We start from the raw sequence: 20,854 nt of genomic DNA on the forward strand, positions 1-20,854 counted from the left end.
GAGCAGTTTACTTACAAGCTTATACAAGGCTTAGAATATAATTGTTTACAACGTGTCACAGTAGTGTGGAGCAAGTGGGGACAAAAAATATCATATAAGTCGGGAAACTACCACAAACTGGGTTACAAAAACCACCTAAGGTACAACGTATGCGCAGTGCACGAAATTTCAAATATTCTCTCGATGTCTGGATGCAAACTACTGCTTCTAGGGACAAAAATAAATGGGTCCTCCTTTGTAGGAACTTTAATATAGTTTAATTCTGCAGTAGATTTGTTTCGGCTAGAGGCCGCAGTTTTCGAGTTATTCCAAGAAAAGCTACGAAAGTGACGTACAAACACCTCACCCACACACTCATCCACAACGGGTGAGAATTTTTAGCCTATCATTAGTGGCATTCCCTCCAAGCACTTTACAAAAATTTGTCACTGCATTTTTTACTTCTCATATTCTACTTGTTTTGGTCTTCAATTGACTGGTTTGCTACGCCACCCGGTTAGCTGACCATTTCGTTACAATTGTCAATTTAAGCTTTCCCGTGAGGTTATTGAAAGATAAAAGACTTTTGTAAACGTATGCATAAAATTATTCCTGTAGTCGCACATGTGTATTGAGCGGTAAGAGGGAGTGTTTCTACGACAAACTAAAAATCCTGTTCGGCTGGGAAACAGGGCCTGGAGTGTGGGTGGGGTGCTTTTGAAGGCCACTTACGCACATTTCTCTGGTGTATTTCGAAAACTGCCGCCTCTAACGAAAACGTATCCAGATATTAAATTAAATTAAAATTCCTACAAAGAAAGATCTTTTTCTTTTTCAGACTAACAGTTGCGAGCAGAGAGCGAGAGAATATATGCTCAATAGTTTAGGTTCTTTTTGTTGTTTCCCGACTTGATGGGCCAGAAATATCCTACTTTGATCGTCTCGTCCCAACTCAGTCTACACCACTGTGGCACGTTGTGAACAATATTGTTTACGGCCTGTGTAATGACTGTTAGCATTAGCTTTGTTTCCGTCGTTGTTGTTGATTGCAATAGAACGCCATTCTGTAAACTATTTACTGACAACAACGGGCGCACATAAAAAGTTTTTTCGCTGATACTGTAGTTACCAACATTGGTCTCCAGTACATGGCATTAACAATAATTACGTCTAACCTCAAGTAACTTTCAGTCCTCCTGAGTACGGGAAACTAATTGTCATACTTTTGGCATACTTTTTGTGTAAAAGAAGCGGTAATTGTTAATTAATTGTAAAAGTCTGGGAATTATCTTATCTCGACCCATTACGCAACCTTCTTTTTGAACATATTGTTTCCGACATCACAATGCCACAATCGTCAAAGTAAATGTTTTTTCACTACCAATGTAAAGAATCATACCACTAACATGTACGTCATTAGACAAAGACATTAACGTTAGGACTGTGGTAACTCCTTAATTTTTTACAACAGGGATGAAAGTAAAGAAATATTTCATGACAGTGCTAACGTTCGTGTCGACCGGGTCAGTCTGGCTGCAAGTAAGAAACACTTAGACAGTATTATAAGCAAACAGACGGTCTGTTTATCACGGACTTGGGTTAAGGATACTCAGAGGAATACGTTCTTAATAATGAGTAACAGCAAGAGAATAGCGGAATTCTCTCTACCAAAACTGAGAGAGATTGCACAGAAGTGAAGAAGATGATAAAAGAAATTAATTTATCCAAAAAATAAAATACAATTCAGACGGTGAAAACGAGAAAAACTACACACTAGCTTCAACGACAGTGTTCCGGAATGAAATAATGACACACCATTGAGAAAGGATGTTGTACAACTGTACATCTGAATCACATTGATGCATGGGAGCAAAACATGAACCGTATGAAGAAACGCGAAGCATTTGAAATTTTGTGCTAACTGAAATTAAAATGGACAGAAGAAAAAAAGAGATAAGAGGCATCTGAAAGAAAAGAGATGATAAATTGTAGAATGAAGTCTACAGACAGCTACTCACAAACCTCACGGCTTTTATGTTTTACAATATGTGGAAAACAGAGCAGCCTACATAGGGTGGACATAAAACCGACAACCTGCAGGGACAGATTCCTGACTGCAAATTGAGGAAAAAAGGTCCCATGAACATGTGTCCGGAAATGCATCGTTGCCACGGTAGATGGTGCTGACGAATTCGTCCACGTATCGTGAGTTCCTCGTGTGCTGCAGGCTCTTTGATTGACGTAGCGTACTGTAAGCCGCAAGACTGGTCCGGTTTTCATGTCGAGCATGTCGAGAACAAGGCGAGATCATGTTTGTGTACTGCCAAACAGATGGAAAAAGTCGAAAAGGAAATACTAGTATACCACAGCAAATACCCTCGCAGGCACCTAACACATCACACGACATTTTACCAAATTTTTGGCGTTTGTGTGATGATGGGTCCTTTCAGACAGACGAGCGTGCAGGAAGGACGCCGGGCTGTGCGTACACCAGGTTAAGAGGACGAGCTCTACAGGATATTGAGACGAACTCTGGTACAAGCTGCAGACAAGTGGCTCGCAAACATGGTGTCACCAAAGTACAATTATAAGTATCCTGCATGACAACCGCTACTATCCCTACTACATGCAACGACAGAAAGTATTATCAGCAGCTGATTTCCCGCTACGGGAAGGATTTTGTCGATGGTTTTTGCAACGGACCATCACAGTTATGGGATACGTGTCATAAGTCCTCATCACCGATGGAGCAACCTTCACCAGAACTGTCATCATCAATCTGATTAATCGTCATCTGTGGCCTATAGGAAATCCTCGGGGAATGGTTGAGGTGTCCCGTCAGCATCGGTTCATCATCAATGTGTGGGCGGAGACTCTTGGCGACCACATACTTGGATCGATCATTATTCCACAATGCCTCGACGGAGGAACGTACCTGGATTTTCTAGGAATACTTTGCCTGGAATTCTTAAGAATGTGCCTTTGGCAATACGACAGGTTATGTGGTTTCTGCATGACCGTGCACAGCCCCACTCCCTCATTACAGTGCGCCGACACTTCAACAACATCTTCTCCGGACGCTGGATAGGACGCGGAGGCTCTGTAGCATAACCTGCTACATAATTGGACTTAAACCCCCAGGATTTTAATTTTGGGGTATCTGTAAAGCTTTGTGTATGCTGAACCAGTTCGTGACGTGCAGACCACGGCGCCTATGACGCTACTCGGAGACATGCCCAAATGTGCGAAAGAGTGCAGAAACCCATAATGAGACGTGTGAACGAGTGTATTGCTTCACATTGAGGCTACTTTGAAAATTGTTGTAACGTGGATGCGATTGGGCTCTGTACTGTGTTTGATGACGATATGTTGTCGTTGCACGCACACAGTCCATTTCCGGACACATGTTCATAGGACCTCTTTTTTCTCCATTTTCTGTCAGGAGTCGTTCCTGCTGGTTTTCGGTTTTATTAATGTTCACCCTGTCGTCTGCCGTTGTTAGCGACGGCCATACATCACGGCCCGTCAGTGTTGTTGCTATTTTATCATATTATGACGGCTACAAAGCTTATACGCCTCTTCTACTAACTTCAAGGACACAGATCAGTGTGATTATGACCATTACAATCGAAAGCGGTCATTCAATAAAACAAATATTTGTGATCAGAGACTGTTATGGTATTATCAAACTTTTGATCGGTGTTATCTTCAAGGTAACTAAGTCACCCTGTTGTTGTTGTTGTCATTCTCTTCAGTCTAGAGAGTGTGTGATGCAGCTTTCCATCCTTCTCTATCCTGTACAAGCTTCTTTACCCCCAAGTACCTACTACAACATCCTTATTGTATTAATCTCTCGGTCTCCCTCTACGATTTTTACCCTCCACGCTGCCCTCCAATACTAAATTGGTGATCCCTTGATGCCTCAGAACATGTCCTACGAATCGATCCCTTCTTCTAGTCAAGTTCTACCATAAATTCCTCTTCTCCCCAGTTCTATTCAGTACCTCCTCACAAGTTACGTGATCTACCCATCTAATTTTCAGCATTCTTCTGTAGCACCACATTTCGAAAGGTTCTATTCTCTTCTAGTCTAAACTATTTATCGTCCACGTTTCAATTCCATATATGGCTACACTCCATACAAATTCTTTCGCAAAAGACTTCCTGATACTTAAATACATACTCGATGTTAACAAACTTCTCTTCTTCAGAAACGCTTACCTTGCCATAGCCAGTCTACCTTTTATATCCTCTCTACTTATACCATCATCAGTTATTTTGCTCCCCAAATAGGAAAACTCATTTACTACTTTGAGTGCGTCATTTCCTAACCTAATTCCCTCAGCATCACCTGATTTGATTCGACTACATTCCATTATCATCTTTTTTCTTTTGTTCATGTTCATCTTAAATCCTCCTTTCAAGACACTGTCAATTCTGTTCAACTACTGTTTCAGCCCTTTGCTGTCTGTAACAGAATTATAAAGTTTTTAATTCTTCTCCTTGGATTTTAATTCCTACTCCCAATTTTTCTTTTGTTTCCTTTACTGCTTGCTCAATATATAGATTGAACATCATCGTGGATAGGCTACAACCATGTCTCACTCCCTTCCCAGCCACTGTTTCCCTTTCATGCCCCTCGACTGCCATCTGGTTTATGTACAAATTGTAAAAAGCCTTTCGCTCCCTGTATTTGTCTCCTGCGACGTTTAGAATTGGAAAGAGAGTATTCCAGTGAAGATTGTGAAAAGCTTTCTCTAAGTCTACAAATGCCAGAAACTTAGATTTGCTTTTCCTTAATCTAGCTTGTGAGATACGTCGTAGGGTCAGTATTGCCTCATGTGTTCCAACATTTCTACGGAATCCAAACTGATCTTCCCGAAGGTCGGTGAGCTTATAAGGCTCGCTATTAAAGTTTTTTTTGTTTTTTGAAACCATCCGCATTCTCAGTACTCGCCGCAATGTCAATATCGAGATAGGATTAGATTCTCTGGTCGCCGCATATCTTTGACGAGTTGGCTTCCCGCGCTCCTCGATCATGATGATGATGATGATGTTTGGTTTGTGGGGGGCTCAACTGCGCGGTTATCAGCGCCTGTACAAATTCCAAACCTTTGCTCTGACCAGTATCACCACTTGCAGGAATGATGATGAAATGTTGAGGACAATACAAATACCCAGTCATCTCGAGGCAGGTAAAAATCCCTGACGCCTCGTGCTTCGAGGCGGACAGAACGAGGAAGAAGGAGATTGCTCGGAGTTAGCTCTGGACTGTGCGTGAGGAGCGACGTCAGTGTCGGAGGGCCAGGTAGCATGGTCGGCGGGCCCCGCAGAAGCAGTCGGTTGGGGACGGAACGCCGTGGGCTCGATGATCCTGCTGTGGAGGGCCGGTGTTGTTTCGATGGCGTTCATCGTGTGGTCATTCAAGGGCTGAAAAGTGATTTCTTGGTTCTGCCCTTGGATTCCGATGAAGAAATACGGCAAGCTTGGTGTGTGAGGTGAACATAAGACTTCTAAAAAGGTGCACGTTGGTGGCGCGTGTATCAGACTTGTTAGAGGAGTAAGCTTTGATTCGGTACTGCAGTCTCCAGTTAGAGCGTTGCTTGGGAGAAGATCGTTGATATCGGTATTGTTATACACTCCTGGAAATGGAAAAAAGAACACATTGACACCGGTGTGTCAGACCCACCATACTTGCTCCGGACACTGCGAGAGGGCTGTACAAGCAATGATCACACGCACGGCACAGCGGACACACCAGGAACCGCGGTGTTGGCCGTCCAATGGCGCTAGCTGCGCAGCATTTGTGCACCGCCGCCGTCAGTGTCAGCCAGTTTGCCGTGGCATACGGAGCTCCATCGCAGTCTTTAACACTGGTAGCATGCCGCGACAGCGTGGACGTGAACCGTATGTGCAGTTGACGGACTTTGAGCGAGGGCGTATAGTGGGCATGCGGGAGGCCGGGTGGACGTACCGCCGAATTGCTCAACACGTGGGGCGTGAGGTCTCCACAGTACATCGATGTTGCCGCCAGTGGTCGGCGGAAGGTGCACGTGCCCGTCGACCTGGGACCGGACCGCAGCGACGCACGGATGCACGCCAAGACCGTAGGATCCTACGCAGTGCCGTAGGGGACCGCACCGCCACTTCCCAGCAAATTAGGGACACTGTTGCTCCTGGGGTATCGGCGAGGACCATTCGCAACCGTCTCCATGAAGCTGGGCTACGGTCCCGCACACCGTTAGGCCGTCTTCCGCTCACGCCCCAACATCGTGCAGCCCGCCTCCAGTGGTGTCGCGACAGGCGTGAATGGAGGGACAAATGGAGACGTGTCGTCTTCAGCGATGAGAGTCGCTTCTGCCTTGGTGCCAATGATGGTCGTATGCGTGTTTGGCGCCGTGCAGGTGAGCGCCACAATCAGGACTGCATACGACCGAGGCACACAGGGCCAACACCCGGCATTATGGTGTGGGGAGCGTACACCACTGGTGATCGACGAGAGGACACTGAATAGTGCACGGTACATCCAAACCGTCATCGAACCCATCGTTCTACCATTCCTAGACCGGCAAGGGAACTTGCTGTTCCAACAGGACAATGCACGTCCGCATGTATCCCGTGCCACCCAACGTGCTCTAGAAGGTGTAAGTCAACTACCCTGGCCAGCAAGATCTCCGGATCTGTCCCCCATTGAGCATGTTTGGGACTGGATGAAGCGTCGTCTCACGCGGTCTGCACGTCCAGCACGAACGCTGGTCCAACTGAGGCGCCAGGTGGAAATGGCATGGCAAGCCGTTCCACAGGACTACATCCAGCATGTCTACGATCGTCTCCATGGGAGAATAGCAGCCTGCATTGCTGCGAAAGGTGGATATACACTGTACTAGTGCCGACATTGTGCATGCTCTGTTGCCTGTGTCTATGTGCCTGTGGTTCTGTCAGTGTGATCATGTGATGTATCTGACCCCAGGAATGTGTCAATAAAGTTTCCCCTTCCTGGGACAATGAATTCACGGTGTTCTTATTTCAATTTCCAGGAGTGTATATTTAGCTGCATTAAAGTAAATTACTGTTTTGGATTGAAGATAGAACCAAGTGAAGGACCGAATCATTGCTTGTCTTATTAAGAAACCTAAGATCCCTCCCCCCTTCTAGGGAACTGATGACGTCAGATGTTAGGTCCCATAGTGCTCATAGCCATTTGAACTATTTTTACTTGTCGTGGTGAAATCGCCGATAGTATTTTCACAATTTAGCGTGGGACGTCATTCTATGGGTTGCTGTAGCCCTTCCAAGACTTTAAAGCCCCAAATATTTTCTTACTGCCTTCGCTGGGGTTGGCTTGCAACAGTTGATTAGTATCTTGTCTACCCCTTTGGTGCGGTGCGGTATAGTCGAAATGTTCAGTAGTACCGCATCTACTCCTTCGCTCGTTTTGAGATTAGCGAGTCGCAACCATATCGACGTACAATCCCAGTATACAATTTATGTAAGTTGGTTGCGCCCTGTTGACGTTTTGTACATCGTGGAAAATCTTTCACGTGCCGCATGTGATCCTGAAGGACGCACGGTGTGCCCGCAGCTCGTGGTGGTGCGGTAGCGTTCTCGCTTCCCACGCCCGGGTTCCCGGGTTCGATTCCCGGCGGGGTCAGGGATTTTCTCTGCCTCGTGATGGCTGGGTGTTGTGTGATGTCCTTAGGTTAGTTAGGTTTAAGTAGTTCTAAGTTCTAGGGGACTGATGACCATAGCTGTTAATTCCCATAGTGCTCAGAGCCATTTGAACCATTTGACAGGACGGTGAAAGTTAATTGTACAAAGAGTTTAAAAGGAAGGAAAATATTTTGTGGTACGGTGGCCATCGTAAAGGCTACGGGGTTTCAGTGTACGTTGATAGGAATCAGATTTTATTGCATTTAGGTTGTTTTAATTAAAAATTTTGTGATCAATATTTTATTAACTTTAGAGGTCTCAGGTGATATCTACGAAAATTTTGGTATTGCCATGTGGCGTTAGAATCTTTTATTTAACCTTGCATTACGCAATTTGTATTTTTTCTCCTTTTCTTAAAAAGGGATTTTGACTTTTAAGCGTTGTAAATTGATTCTGAGAGCTGTTCTTTCATCTGTTAAAATAATACATCCGGAACGTTCATTAACAAACTATATTGAGGATCTTGTTCATGATAATGAATGTTCACTTACCATTTTAAAATCAAGTTAATAAAGTTGTAAAATTTGAAAGGTAAAAAAAAGCTTTTATTAAAGAAATCTTCCACGTATTCAAAGCATTGGCCATCGGGCGTTGTTTGATGCTTTTACCGGTATCTATCCCAGCTAATGCCTGCGGGGCCACGTCAGTCGGCTTGTACCGGTTTTTCCATTCATCTGTAAAGAATTCGTGTTAGTATTTTGCTGCCGTGATTTATTAAACTCATAGTTCGGTAATTTTCACACCTGATTTCTTTATGATTGGAATTATTATATTCTTCTTGAAGTCTGAGGGTATTTCGCCTGTCTCATACATCTGGCTCACCAGATGGTAGAGTTCTGTCATGGCTGGCTCTCCCAAGGCTATCAGTAATTCTAATGGGATGTTGTCTACTCCCGGCGCCTTGTGTCGACTTAAGTCTTTCAGTGCTCTATCAAACTCTTCACGCAGTATCATATCTCCCACTTCATCTTCATCTAGCCGGCCGGAGTGGCCGAGCGGTTCTAGGCGCTTCAGTCTGGAACCGCGTCTGGAACGGCGCGACCGCTACGGTCGCAGGTTCGAATCCTGCCTCGGGCATGGATGTGTTTGATGTCCTTAGGTTAGTTAGGTTTAAGCAGTTCTAAGTTCTAGGGGACTGATGACCTCAGATGTTAAGTTCCATAGTGCTCAGAGCCATTTGAACCATTTGAACCATCTTCATCTACGTCTTCTTCCATCGGCACAATACTGTCCTCAAGTACGTCGCCCTTGTATGGACCCTATATACAAGGTGAGTCACTAACTATTGCAACAAAGAATAGCTCCGGAAGCATTATAGGAGCTGAAAAGTTTATGGAAAAAAAAACTTGCGTGGGACAGCTGGGGCCATAATATGCCGTTGTTTCTTTGTTGCTAGGTGGGGTCGCGTCAGAGATATGAACGTCAGCTTTGTTTTTTTAAATGGGATGCTATAGTTTGGTACTTATTTTCTGATGGCAGCTATCGAGACGAAATCAATGATATGTAAAAGTAACGTCTTTCAAGGTCAAAGAAGGTAAAAAGATGGCATGAACGTCCATTTACAGAAGGTGTTCGAAGTGAGACCATTGGTATCAATGCAGTGTTGCAATCCTCTTATCATGGATGAAGTGCTATTGCTTATCACATCGGCACTCACCGAAGCACATGCACTGACAATTCTCTCTCGCGTATCTTCAGGTGTAGTTGGAACCTCTTTATAAACGTCTTTTACGAATCCCCACAAGAAAAAAATCCAGAGGCGTTAAGTCTGGCGAACGAGCCGCCCACGAAAGATATCCTCCGCGTCCAATCCAGCGATTTGTGAACTGTGTCTGCAAGTCATTTCTAGCGATCAGCGAAAAATGTGCCGGACACCCATCGTATTGATACCACATTCTGTTCCTTGTACCTACAGGTATTTCTTCCAATAACAGACCTAATGTTTCTTGCAGGAATGTGGTGTACTTCCTACCACGAATAATTCCTTCAATAAAAAAGGGGGCCTATAACGTTGTCCTCCAGAATCCCACACGGTTTTTGGTGTGCAACTTGCCGCAGCCAACATGGATTTTCAGTTGCCCAATGATGCATACTGTGCAAATCAACATTTTCATGGCTCGTCAGTAAATAAAATCAAATTAATAAATGTGTCATCCCTCTGAATTTGAAGTTGAGCCCATCGATAGAATTCAATTCAACGCATACAATCCGAACCAGTTAATTCTTGGTGAAGACTGATATGGTAAGGATGATATTTATGACGATGTAGAACACGAACAACACTACTCTGGCTCATGCCAGATTCCCTTGCGATCTGACGCGAAATAACACAAGGATCTCGAACCACATTGGCAAGAGTACCAATTTCCGTCTCCTCTTTCGTAACTTTCCTTTGTCGGATATGTTTCCGATGCTTTAAAGATCCAGTTGTTCTCAACTTATCATACACATATTTAAATATACAACGTGTAGGGTGAGTACGTAGAGGATATCTTTCAGTGTATAAGTCTATAGCTCTCACTGGTTTTCGTTGGCATTCTCCGTAAATGAGAAGCATATCGACTTGTTCTTTGAAGGAATGCATCGTTCACATTCGCTTGATTTGACGATACTAGTCTTACAGTTCCTATTAGTGTTGTATTGCGAAACCGTTGAATGGTATTTACATGCCAATGGCACGTTAGATGGATACGCCGTATTCGGCGAATATTTACTATTTGCACGATACACGAGAGAGAATTATCAGAGCATGTCCTTCGATATGTGCCGTACTGATGAGGAATACCACTCCATCCATGATAAGAAGATTGCAGCACTGCATTGATACCAATGGTCATCACTTCGAACACGTTCTGTAAATGGACGTTCACGCCATCTTTTTGACCTTCGTTGACCTTCAAAGACCTTACTGTTACACATCATTGGATTCGTTTTGATAGCCGCAATCATAAAAAAGTACCAAACTATAGCATCCCTTTTAAAAAACCAAAGTTGACCTTCATATCTCTGACGCGACCCCACCTAGCAACAAAACACCAACGGCGTATTATGTCCCCCGTTGTCCCATGCAACACTTGCTCCACAAACTTTTCAGCTACTATCATACTTTCGGAGTTATTGCAGGTGGCAAAAGTTCGTGACTCACCCTGTATATTTCTTCCACCTTCCTGCTTCCCTCCTTTACTTAATAATGGTTTTTCATCTGACCTCTTGATATTGATACAAGTGGTTCTCTTTCCTCTAAAGGTCTCTTTAATTGTACTGTAGGCAGTACCTATCTTACCCCTATGCCTCTATAACCTTGCATTTTATCCTCTAGCCATCCCTGCTTAGCCATTTTGCACTTCCTATCGGTCTCATTTTTGAAACGTTTGTATACCTTTTCGCCTACTTGATTTACTGCGTTTTTATATGTTCTCCTTTCATCAGTTAAATTCAGTATCTCTTCTGTTACCCAAGGATTTCTACTAGCCCTCGTCTTTTCACCTACTTGATCCTCTGCTGCCTTCACTATATCACCTCTCAAAGCTACCTATTCTTCTTCTACTGTATTTCTTTCCTCCGTTCCTGTCAACCGTTCCCTAATTCTCTCTCTGAATCTCTCTACAACCTCTGGTTCTTTTAGTTTATCAAGGTCCCATCTTCTTAAATTCCCGCGTTATTGCAGTTTCTTCAGTTTTAATCTACAGTTCATAACCAATAAATTGTGGTCAGAGTCCACATCTGCCCCTGGAAATGTCATACAATTTAAAACCTGGTTTCTAAATCTCTGTCTTACCATTATATAATATATCTGAAACCTTCCAGGGTCTCCTGACCTCTTCCTCGTATACAATCTCCTTTCATGATTTTTAAACCAAGTGTCAGCTATTATTGAGTTATAGTCAGTGCAAAATTCTACCAGGCGGCTTCCTCTTTCATTCCTGCCCCCATTCCATATTCATCTACTACTTTTCCTTATCTTCCTTTTGCTACTATCGAATTCCAGTCCGCCATGATTATTCAATTTCTGTCTCCCTTCACTATCTGAGTAACTTCTTTTATCTCATCATACATTTCATCAATCTGTTCGTCATCTGCGGAGCTAATTGGCATATATATTTGTACTACTGTGGTAGGCGTGGGCTTTGTGTCTATCTTGGCTACAGTCATGCCTTCCCTGTGCTGTTCGTAGTAGCTTACCCACGCACCCATTTTTTATTCATTATTAAGCCTACTCCTACATTACCCCTATTTGATTTTGTATTTATAACCCTGCATTCACCTGTCAGAAGTCTTGTTCCTCCTGCGACAGAACATCACTAGTTCCTACTATATCTGACTTTAATGTATCCATTTCCCTTTTTAAATTTTCTAACCCATCTGCCCGATTAAGGGATCTGATCTTCCATGTTCTGTTCCGCAGATCGCCAGTTTTGTCACCCCGACCACAAACATTTTGTTAAAAGCATAGCTGAATGCACGCTATATTTCAGACCATACATTTATGCGTACGAACGAGCGTAGAACAACAACGAGATAAAAATGTCTGCTGCCACGCAAATTCATTAAAATGTCGTTTTACGCCAATTGGAATGTAATACCTTCAAATATGTTTGCATTTTTATTCTCATTTGTATTGGAGAGCAGCGTGGAGGGTAAAATTCGTGGAGGGAGACCAAGAGATGAATACACTAAGCATAGTTGCAGTAGGTACTGGGAGATGAAGCTTGCACAGGATAGAGTAACATGGAGAGCTGCATCAAACCAGTCTCTGGACTGAAGACCACAGCGACAACAACATTCTCATTTGTATTGTTAACCAGATACTTCATAGCCTGGGTACTACAGTAAAAAAAATGCATGTAAAAACGAAATCTGTTGCAGAAAGTTCTAAGTGTAGTAACTGTTGTATAAACTCAATTATTGAACATTTGTTTCGCAAACTGAATAATGCTCCATGTTTATTATAATTGCGTTTATGATTTTGTTTGTTTTGTAAAACTAAGACTTAATAGAAGGAGATTTTACAATTGTGTTGCCGTCTTTGTGGACAACGTCAACACGTAAAGACGTTAGATTAAGGTGACGTACGCTCTTCAGGAAAAATGTTTCACGAATATGATGACTGAAAACACGTTTACAATTTTGCTAGATGCATTCTGTTTGATATTTAATCTTAAAATACCGTACCACTGAAGGAATGCGTCATAGTGTTTCCTAACGTCACGTCCACAGCGAAAGATGCTAGCCATTCGCAATAATGATAGTGAAGTTTAAAAAATTGCGAAAGTTGCTGAAGTACGGAAAAAGATTATGACCGACAATTCTCGATAGCTACTGGAGTATCCCTCTTCAACTAAATGGGATTTAAAATATAAAATTTGTAGTGATATGTAAACCGAATTGGGACTGTTGATTTCTATTCGATAGTTAATACGAAAAACAAAATCTTACTAAATAACAGGGCGATTATTTTTTAGTGCACATCAATATGTTTTTAATGGATCATCAAGTCCTTTTGTGGTTCGATGGTATCACAATAACTTACCCATTCTGTTTTTGGTGGACGTAGATGTCCACTCACATTGGTTCAAAAATATTGTTATAGTACCTTCGAAGACGAGAAGGAACGTAAGATCGCTTTGGGAAAAGCTGGGAAGGATATCCGCTTTGACCTTTCTGAAAAATACCTCTTCTTAATCGGTTTACGGAAACGATGATGGCCGGACGAGTATCTTAATCCTCACCGCGTCGAATACGAGTCCACTGTGCAGGTCATTGCACCACTTTGCTCTGACTTTCATGGTCAGAAACTTCTACAGTAGAAATGGTCAAGAAACCAGTTTCTGGTGGTGCTAACTGCATTACGCAAACATCGAAGACTTCTTGTATATCCTAAACATTACTTCAGGATAAAGAACAAGCTCCGAAACACATTTTCGTCTACACTACATTACATCCATATAAAAGGTGAAAAACCGACTGTGGACGCCGTTTATTTTTTCGTGTTACATAAAAATTGCGTAATTACTGAAAGTAATGCACATTTGTCTTCAAGGCTCCTTGCAACTATAGCGATGCACACTGAGGTGTCAAAAGTCATGCGCGTATACCGATGGGAGTAGTATCGCATACACAAGGCATAAAAGGGCAGTGTATTGGTAGAGCTGTCATTTGGACTTAGAGCATTCATGTGAAAAATATTCCGACGTGAAGATGGCCGCACGACAGGAATTAACAAATTTTGAACTCGGAATGATAGTTTGAGCAAGATACATGGGACATTTCACTTCGGAAATCGTTAGGGAATTCAAAATCTCAGGATCCACAGTGTCAAAATGGACAATGCACTGGCGACAGTCTTCACTTAACGACTGAGAGCAATGGAGTTTGCCAGAGTTGTCAGTCCTAAAAGACAAGCAACGCTCCGTGAAATAGCCGCAGCAATGAATGTGGGACTTACGACGAATGTAATCTTGAGGACACTGCCGCAAAATTTAGCTTTAATGGGGTACGGCAGCAGAGAACTGACGCGAATGCCTTTAGTAACAGTGCGGCATTGCCTGCAGTTCCTCTCCTAGGCTCGTGATGATGTCGGCTGTGCCCTAGTCTAATGGCAAACCGTGGCCTGGTTAGACGAGTCCCGATTTCAGTTGGTAATAGCTGGTTCTCAGCAAGGCACTGTGCAAGCTGGTGGTGGCTACATAATGGTGTGGGCTGTGTTTACACGGAATCGCCTGGCTCCTCTGGTCCATTTCAACCGATCTTGAGTGGAAATGGTTAAGTTCGGCTACTTGGAAACCGTTTGCAACCATTTATGGACTTCATTTTCCCAAAAAAGGACGTAATTTTTTAATAACAATGCGCCATGTCAGCGGGCAACAGTTGTCTGCGATTGGTTTGAAGAATATTCTGGACAGTTTGAGCGAATGATTTGACCATCCAGACCGCCTGACATGAATCTCATCCAACATTAACGGGACATAACGGACAGATTATCTTGTACACAGCATCCTGCACCGGCAAGACTTTCGCAATTATGGACGGCTACAGACAATGTATGGCTCTGCAGCGGACTTCCAACCACTTGTTGACTCCATGCTGCGTCGAGTTGCTGCACTACACCGGGCAAAAGCAGGTGCGACACGATATTATGACTTTTGTCATTTGAGTGTATAATGGTGCGTGAAACTTAAGAACGAAAGCACTTTCGCATGATATGTCGCTGTCAAGAATAAAAGCTCGGTTAAGCGTGGGCCATACGTAGAAAGAACTGCCACATTTTAGTACAAAAGTAACTGAAAGAATTGACCAATGAGGCGAATAGAAATGACACTTTTGTTAAAGGACAACAATTACACTGAAGACACCGAGTTCATGATGTTATCTGGACGTTACAAAAGCCGAGACATGAATTTTAATACGGTGTGTGATCACCATTACCGGCATCTGATGGTCTGCTATATGTTCTCGTGCTCTGCACGAGGTTGTTGAGGTGTTCTTGAGGTAGAGCATACCAGCGCGAGTGACAGCTGCTGGGTGTTCCGTGGTGCATGTCGCCTGCTGCAATACCTCTCCCCAACGCATCCCACACGTTCTCGGTAGGATTTAAGTCGGGGGAACGGGCAGACCCATCCTTCCGCCGAATCTCCTCTCGTTCCAAGAACTCATTCACCTGTAGTTAAATGTGTTCCCGCATTTCCATCTATAAAATATCTGGACAACTACGTGTAGGCCTCGCGCACCGAGGGTTCTTTACAATTCAATGATGTGTCAAGATAGTTCATCCATCCCGAGGCTTGAGAATCTCGGCGATTTTTGTCAGTTATCGATATCGATACAGGCAAGACACACAGGATGATTATGATTAAAGTTAAACTTTCAAAACGCTGTAGAATAAACACCACTGGTCAGAACGACGTCAAATTGCAACTCAATATTATCGGAGAAGCGAGAAAACGTATGCCAGAAGAAAAAAAATAGTGTGAAAATAGAGCAATGGCGCTGTATGTATCACAATATGTAAATGAAAACAACTGTCATGCGCACGACCTATCGAAGTTGGTATAAACACGCCGGGTACACGGCTTTTCTCCGTTTCGCGTCTGCGACGTTCGCCATGACTGTCTCAATGGAGGGTCGCGCTGCGCTTGTAAGGCTGTATTACGAGACTGATGACTGTGCACAGGTCGCTCTGCAGAAGTTCCGAACACCCTGAAGGGTTTGAAAAAAGGCGTTGGTCCGATGACTGCCGTGGGTCTGGAGGAAATGATTGGGAAATTCGAAAAGGCGGGTTCTTTTGGTGCCCAACCTGGTAGAGAGAGGGAACGATTTGATTCGACGTCGGTGGAAGCAGTGGCCACAACAGTGCAGGAGGAGATGAGTGGTGGTGTGCAAACGTGTAGTGCACGGAGATTTGCCCGAACATTGGACATACCCGTGAGCACGGTGCGTAAAATTCTACGAAACATCCTCATTTGCTATCCATTGAAAATTAGCAAAGTGCAGGAGTTGCTTCCTGTTGACCTACCAGAAAGAGACGCCTTTGCTTTAGAAGATCTTGCTCGTATGGAAGTGGGCAATGATTGGCCGTGGAAGATTTTGTGGACACATGAAGCCCACTTCAATCTGACAGGATATGTCAAAACATAGAATTGTCGAATATGGGCAATGGAAAATCCGCACACAAATCAACCAGTATCACTTCATCCTGAAAAGATCATTATGTGGTACGGGTTTACGGCATCATTTGTCATAGGGCCATATTTTTTCGAAGAGACAGGTGCTTTCGGTCCTGTTACCTGTACCGTAACTGGTACGGGCTATGAGTGTCTTTTGCGCAACCGCTTCATTCCGGCTCTCCAACAGCGTGGATGTGTGGATGGGATCATTTTTATGCAAAATGGCGCACCCCCGCACACTGTAAATCAGTTAAGCAGTATCTGAAGCGCCATTTCGGAAATGCTAGTATTATCAGCCGCCATTTCCCTACAGCTTGGCCGTCCCGATTACCTGATCTTAATCCGTGTGACTTCTGGCCGTGCGGCTATCTGAAAGATGTGTTCAGTGTTCCGACTGCAAACTTGTTGCAGAAAACGGTGGACAGCATACTGAACATGATTTGCGGAAAATAATAATCCGATTTGATTTTTACTGATAGTTTTTATGCGGCTTTTGGCCTTAGGACAATTAAAAACCGATTTTTCCCACCCGATGTGGTATAACCTTGCCGTGGTGCATGGGCTTACATAGCTAACAGTATTACACCTGTACACCCATGCACACTGAGTAGTAAGTTTGTTTAACGTCAGACGTACACCTTATGTGTTGTTGTATGATCCGTTTGTCATTTGTAGTCAGCCAATATTAAATTATGATGCTGCATTTTGTAACTATTTATTTTTCTTCTGCCATACGTTTTCCCCCTTCCCCGATAATATTCCGTTGCAATTTGACGTCATTCTTACCAATCGTGTTATTTCTACAGCGGCTTGAAAGTTTAACTTTAATTATCATCACCCTGTATTTTTACCCAGGAGAGGAAGAGGTTTTAATAGGACAGACAGACAGTCGGATAACAAATGACAAAAAATTGTTTTCGGCGGATATAATTACAAATGAATAACATTGGATTTTTCTTCTTTGTTTGTACTGTGAAACGTTGTTTCTGGCCAAATACCGTGCTTCTAAGACAAGAGTAAGTAACCTACAGGTTTTGATGAGTAAGTTTGCGAGTATGAAATATATGAATTAAATGACCGTCTCTTTTGATTATCATGATTCAGGAGCTTAAATTTTTGTTGACAAGGGGTCATAGACCTTAGTATATGATATAAACTTCATATGTCGACCCTTTCCTAAGAAAAAGAGGCCTCAATACGCGGAGAGAAAAACTGTCGGATAAGAAACGACAAAAAGATTTTTCCGTGTGATTTAATTCCAGATCACTAATTTGCGGATTTTTTTCCCATTGGTAGTTCTGTGGAACCTTGCTATCTCCCAATTTTTATGATTAGAGGTCAGTGGAAAGTACCATATAGCTTTTTAAGAGTGAGTCTGTGAGCATAAAAAATGTAATATAAACGGCCGTAAATTTTTTGACTCAGAGGCTTAAATTTGTTACAGTGCCAAGGTACTATAGGACTTAGTATACGACATACATTTCTACTTGGTACCTCTATCCGGTCCTGAGAAAAAGGGTTTTAACGATCGGACGGACAGACTGACTGATAACAATGTGACTGAGCTACGGAACCTTAAAAGTGAAGCCAGAACAGAGCGCATCCTTGAAAAGACGCCCTTCGGGAAGGATTACAGTTTAAAAATATCGATGGTCGGTGAGTGTACCGTGTTCAAAGAGTTGGAGGTCAGTATGCCCATGCAGCACTATGCCTCCCCACATCGTAACACCTGGACCACCAAATGATGATCATGGACGTAGCCGCTTATGGTTAGAGGTGCGAACATTCGATGTACCCAGGAACATCTGTCGTGACCGCATTCGTCCCTAGCTTCTGCGCACCAGAGTATGTATATAACGCCACTGAAATTGTGCTATCAGACGTAAATTCCTCACATAAACTAGGGCATTCTTTTTATCCGTTGAATCCTGAATGATTCTGTATTCCCCCCACGGCAGGAAATAGTGCGGCGATTATCCTGGCAAGTCGTCATATTCAGAAACACAAAACAAGGAATTTGGCTGAGGCGGATTATATCCCGCAAACTCGACGCAGACATCCGGTAGCGATTGCTTTGGGCACCTTGCCAACGTAACAGATGGCTCGGCGTCGCTTTGCTGACGAGTTATGCTGCTTTAATTCTGGGTCAGTTGCGCCTCGGATTAATCTGTACACTGAGGCGGAAATAACCCACAGTAATAGAATCAAAGAGTACGAAAGAGGAGTTCAAAAGATACGAAACGTTAGCGTTACGAGAGAATACTGGAAGAATAACTACTTACAAAGAAAACAAGTGGCCAGAAACATTCTTCAGAATTCATACATTGTTTTCTTGAGCGATGTCTTACCTAGTTTTGTATCCGTCCTCTATTGTTACTTGAAAATGTGTCTCCAGTCTCACACAGCTTACGACCTTGTTTTATAGAAGCTTGACAGATGCTTGCTCCTTTCGGTTCCAATGCTCTTTCTTATTTCTATGACACTCAGAAACTTCACTCTGAGAATTTTTGACGTGCTCTTGACACATTAGTTTTTCATCTTCGTGCTATATATGTCTAATATATATTTCATACACATTATTGGAGGCTTTCTTTGCTTTCTGGAGTCTCAGCACTCTTTCTCCGACTGCCTGCCTTCTACTCACTGACAACCCACTATGTAAAATTTTGTTTTTCCTTAATTTGAATCATTGAAGGTACCAATTACTTATCTGTACTCCATTCTGTTTGAAATGTATTCTAGTTATAGTCAGGCTTTACCAAATATTCTTCACTAGTTCTCGGAAAGGTTTGCTTGAAACTTTAAAGTCTGCTATACCGGATTAAAACAAAAGGGAATGACGGTGGACCCTCTTCCATTCTGTTAAGGTGTCTATAGAAAAGATATCAGTTTGCCACGCTAGACTTTATTATTAAGATAACACCATCGCCGGCCGCGGTGGCCGTACGGTTATAGGCGCTGCAGTCCGGAACCGCGGGACTGCTACGGTCGCAAGTTCGAATCCTGCCTCGGGCATGGATGTGTGTGATGTTCAAAAATGGCTCTGAGCACTATGGGACTTAACAGCTGTGGTCATCAGTCCCCTAGAACTTAGAACTACTTAAACTTAACTAACCTAAGGACATCACAAACATCCATGCCCGAGGCAGGATTCGAACCTGCGACCGTAGCAGTCGCCCGGTTCCGGACTGCGCGCCTAGAACCGCGAGACCATCGCGGCCGGCTGTGTGTGATGTCCTTAGGTTAGTTAGGTTTAAGTAGTTCTAAGTTCCAGGGGACTGATGACCATAGATGTTAAGTCCCATAGTGCTCAGAGCCATTTTAAGTAGTTCTAAGTTCTAGGGGACTGATGACCTAAGATGTTACGTCTCATAGTGCTCAGAGCCATTTGAACCATTTGATAACACCATCCTTTTATTTCATATTGCTCGCTACTACGTATCATCGACTGAGTTCGCGTTATCAAGTATCTGCATTATATATCAGGTATAACAAAATTGAAACACCCAGAATAAAGCAACCATTGGTTGTTCAGCTGACGGAATAAAAAAGGACTTATGAGTATAACACGTTAAACAAACAGACTGAAGTTACAGTCAGAGTACTTGCTCACGTCACACAGTTTTAGAAGCAGATCGTGGTTGACAACACCCATGGCTTTGCTGCGTAATTATTGTTTTCGTACCACCTGCTGTTGAGCCTGTAATTATAAAATGGGTGGTACGGTCAAACATTTTCAGTTAAATATTTTATTCTATGGTATTATCCATTTCTCTGTACTTACTGTTTTTAACTAAAACGAGTTCGTTTTACTTTTACTGTATGTCAGACCAACGGCGACCTGCTTCTAAAATCGAGTGACGTCCACAGATCCTCTAGCTGTAACCCACATATATGCATTCAACACGTTGTACTGATTAAGTTCTTTTTTATTCTGTCACGTAAAGTATCAATGGTAGTCTTATTAATTGATAATGTGACATTTGGAGGTAAGCGATTTGCGTCGCTGCCGGATAGTTTACCCTATGTAGAAATTCTCAAGTGCCTGCAATGCATAACAGATATAACACAATTAAAATACGAATTATAAGCAACCGTTACATAAAGATGAGGATTCAGGAAAAGAAACCTTTTTACTTCACTGATAATCAAAAAAATTTTATTTTTTCACTGGGCTATTAAGTGCTTTTATGAATCCACAGCTTTAGTTAACAGTTGTTTATACTTGGCATTTTAATTGTGGTATATCTGTTATGTACAGGCAGTCACTTGAAAATTTCTACTTATTCTAAACGATCAAGTAGTGAACAACACAAAATAAAATGTCTTAATCCAGAAAGTAACGGCCAGTGCGACAAACCGACAGCAATCAAGAGATATATCTCGGCTGTGGACCCCATTGAAACTAAAATACTGTGTCTATTTATTTTAAAACCTGTGTTTCATAATTAATTCCACCAGCCATTCATTATTCTGATACAACTCTGTTGTTCCTCTTGGCC

This window comes from Schistocerca cancellata, chromosome 3 (genome assembly GCF_023864275.1).
Source record: "Schistocerca cancellata isolate TAMUIC-IGC-003103 chromosome 3, iqSchCanc2.1, whole genome shotgun sequence".
Classification (NCBI taxonomy): Eukaryota; Metazoa; Arthropoda; class Insecta; order Orthoptera; family Acrididae; genus Schistocerca; species Schistocerca cancellata.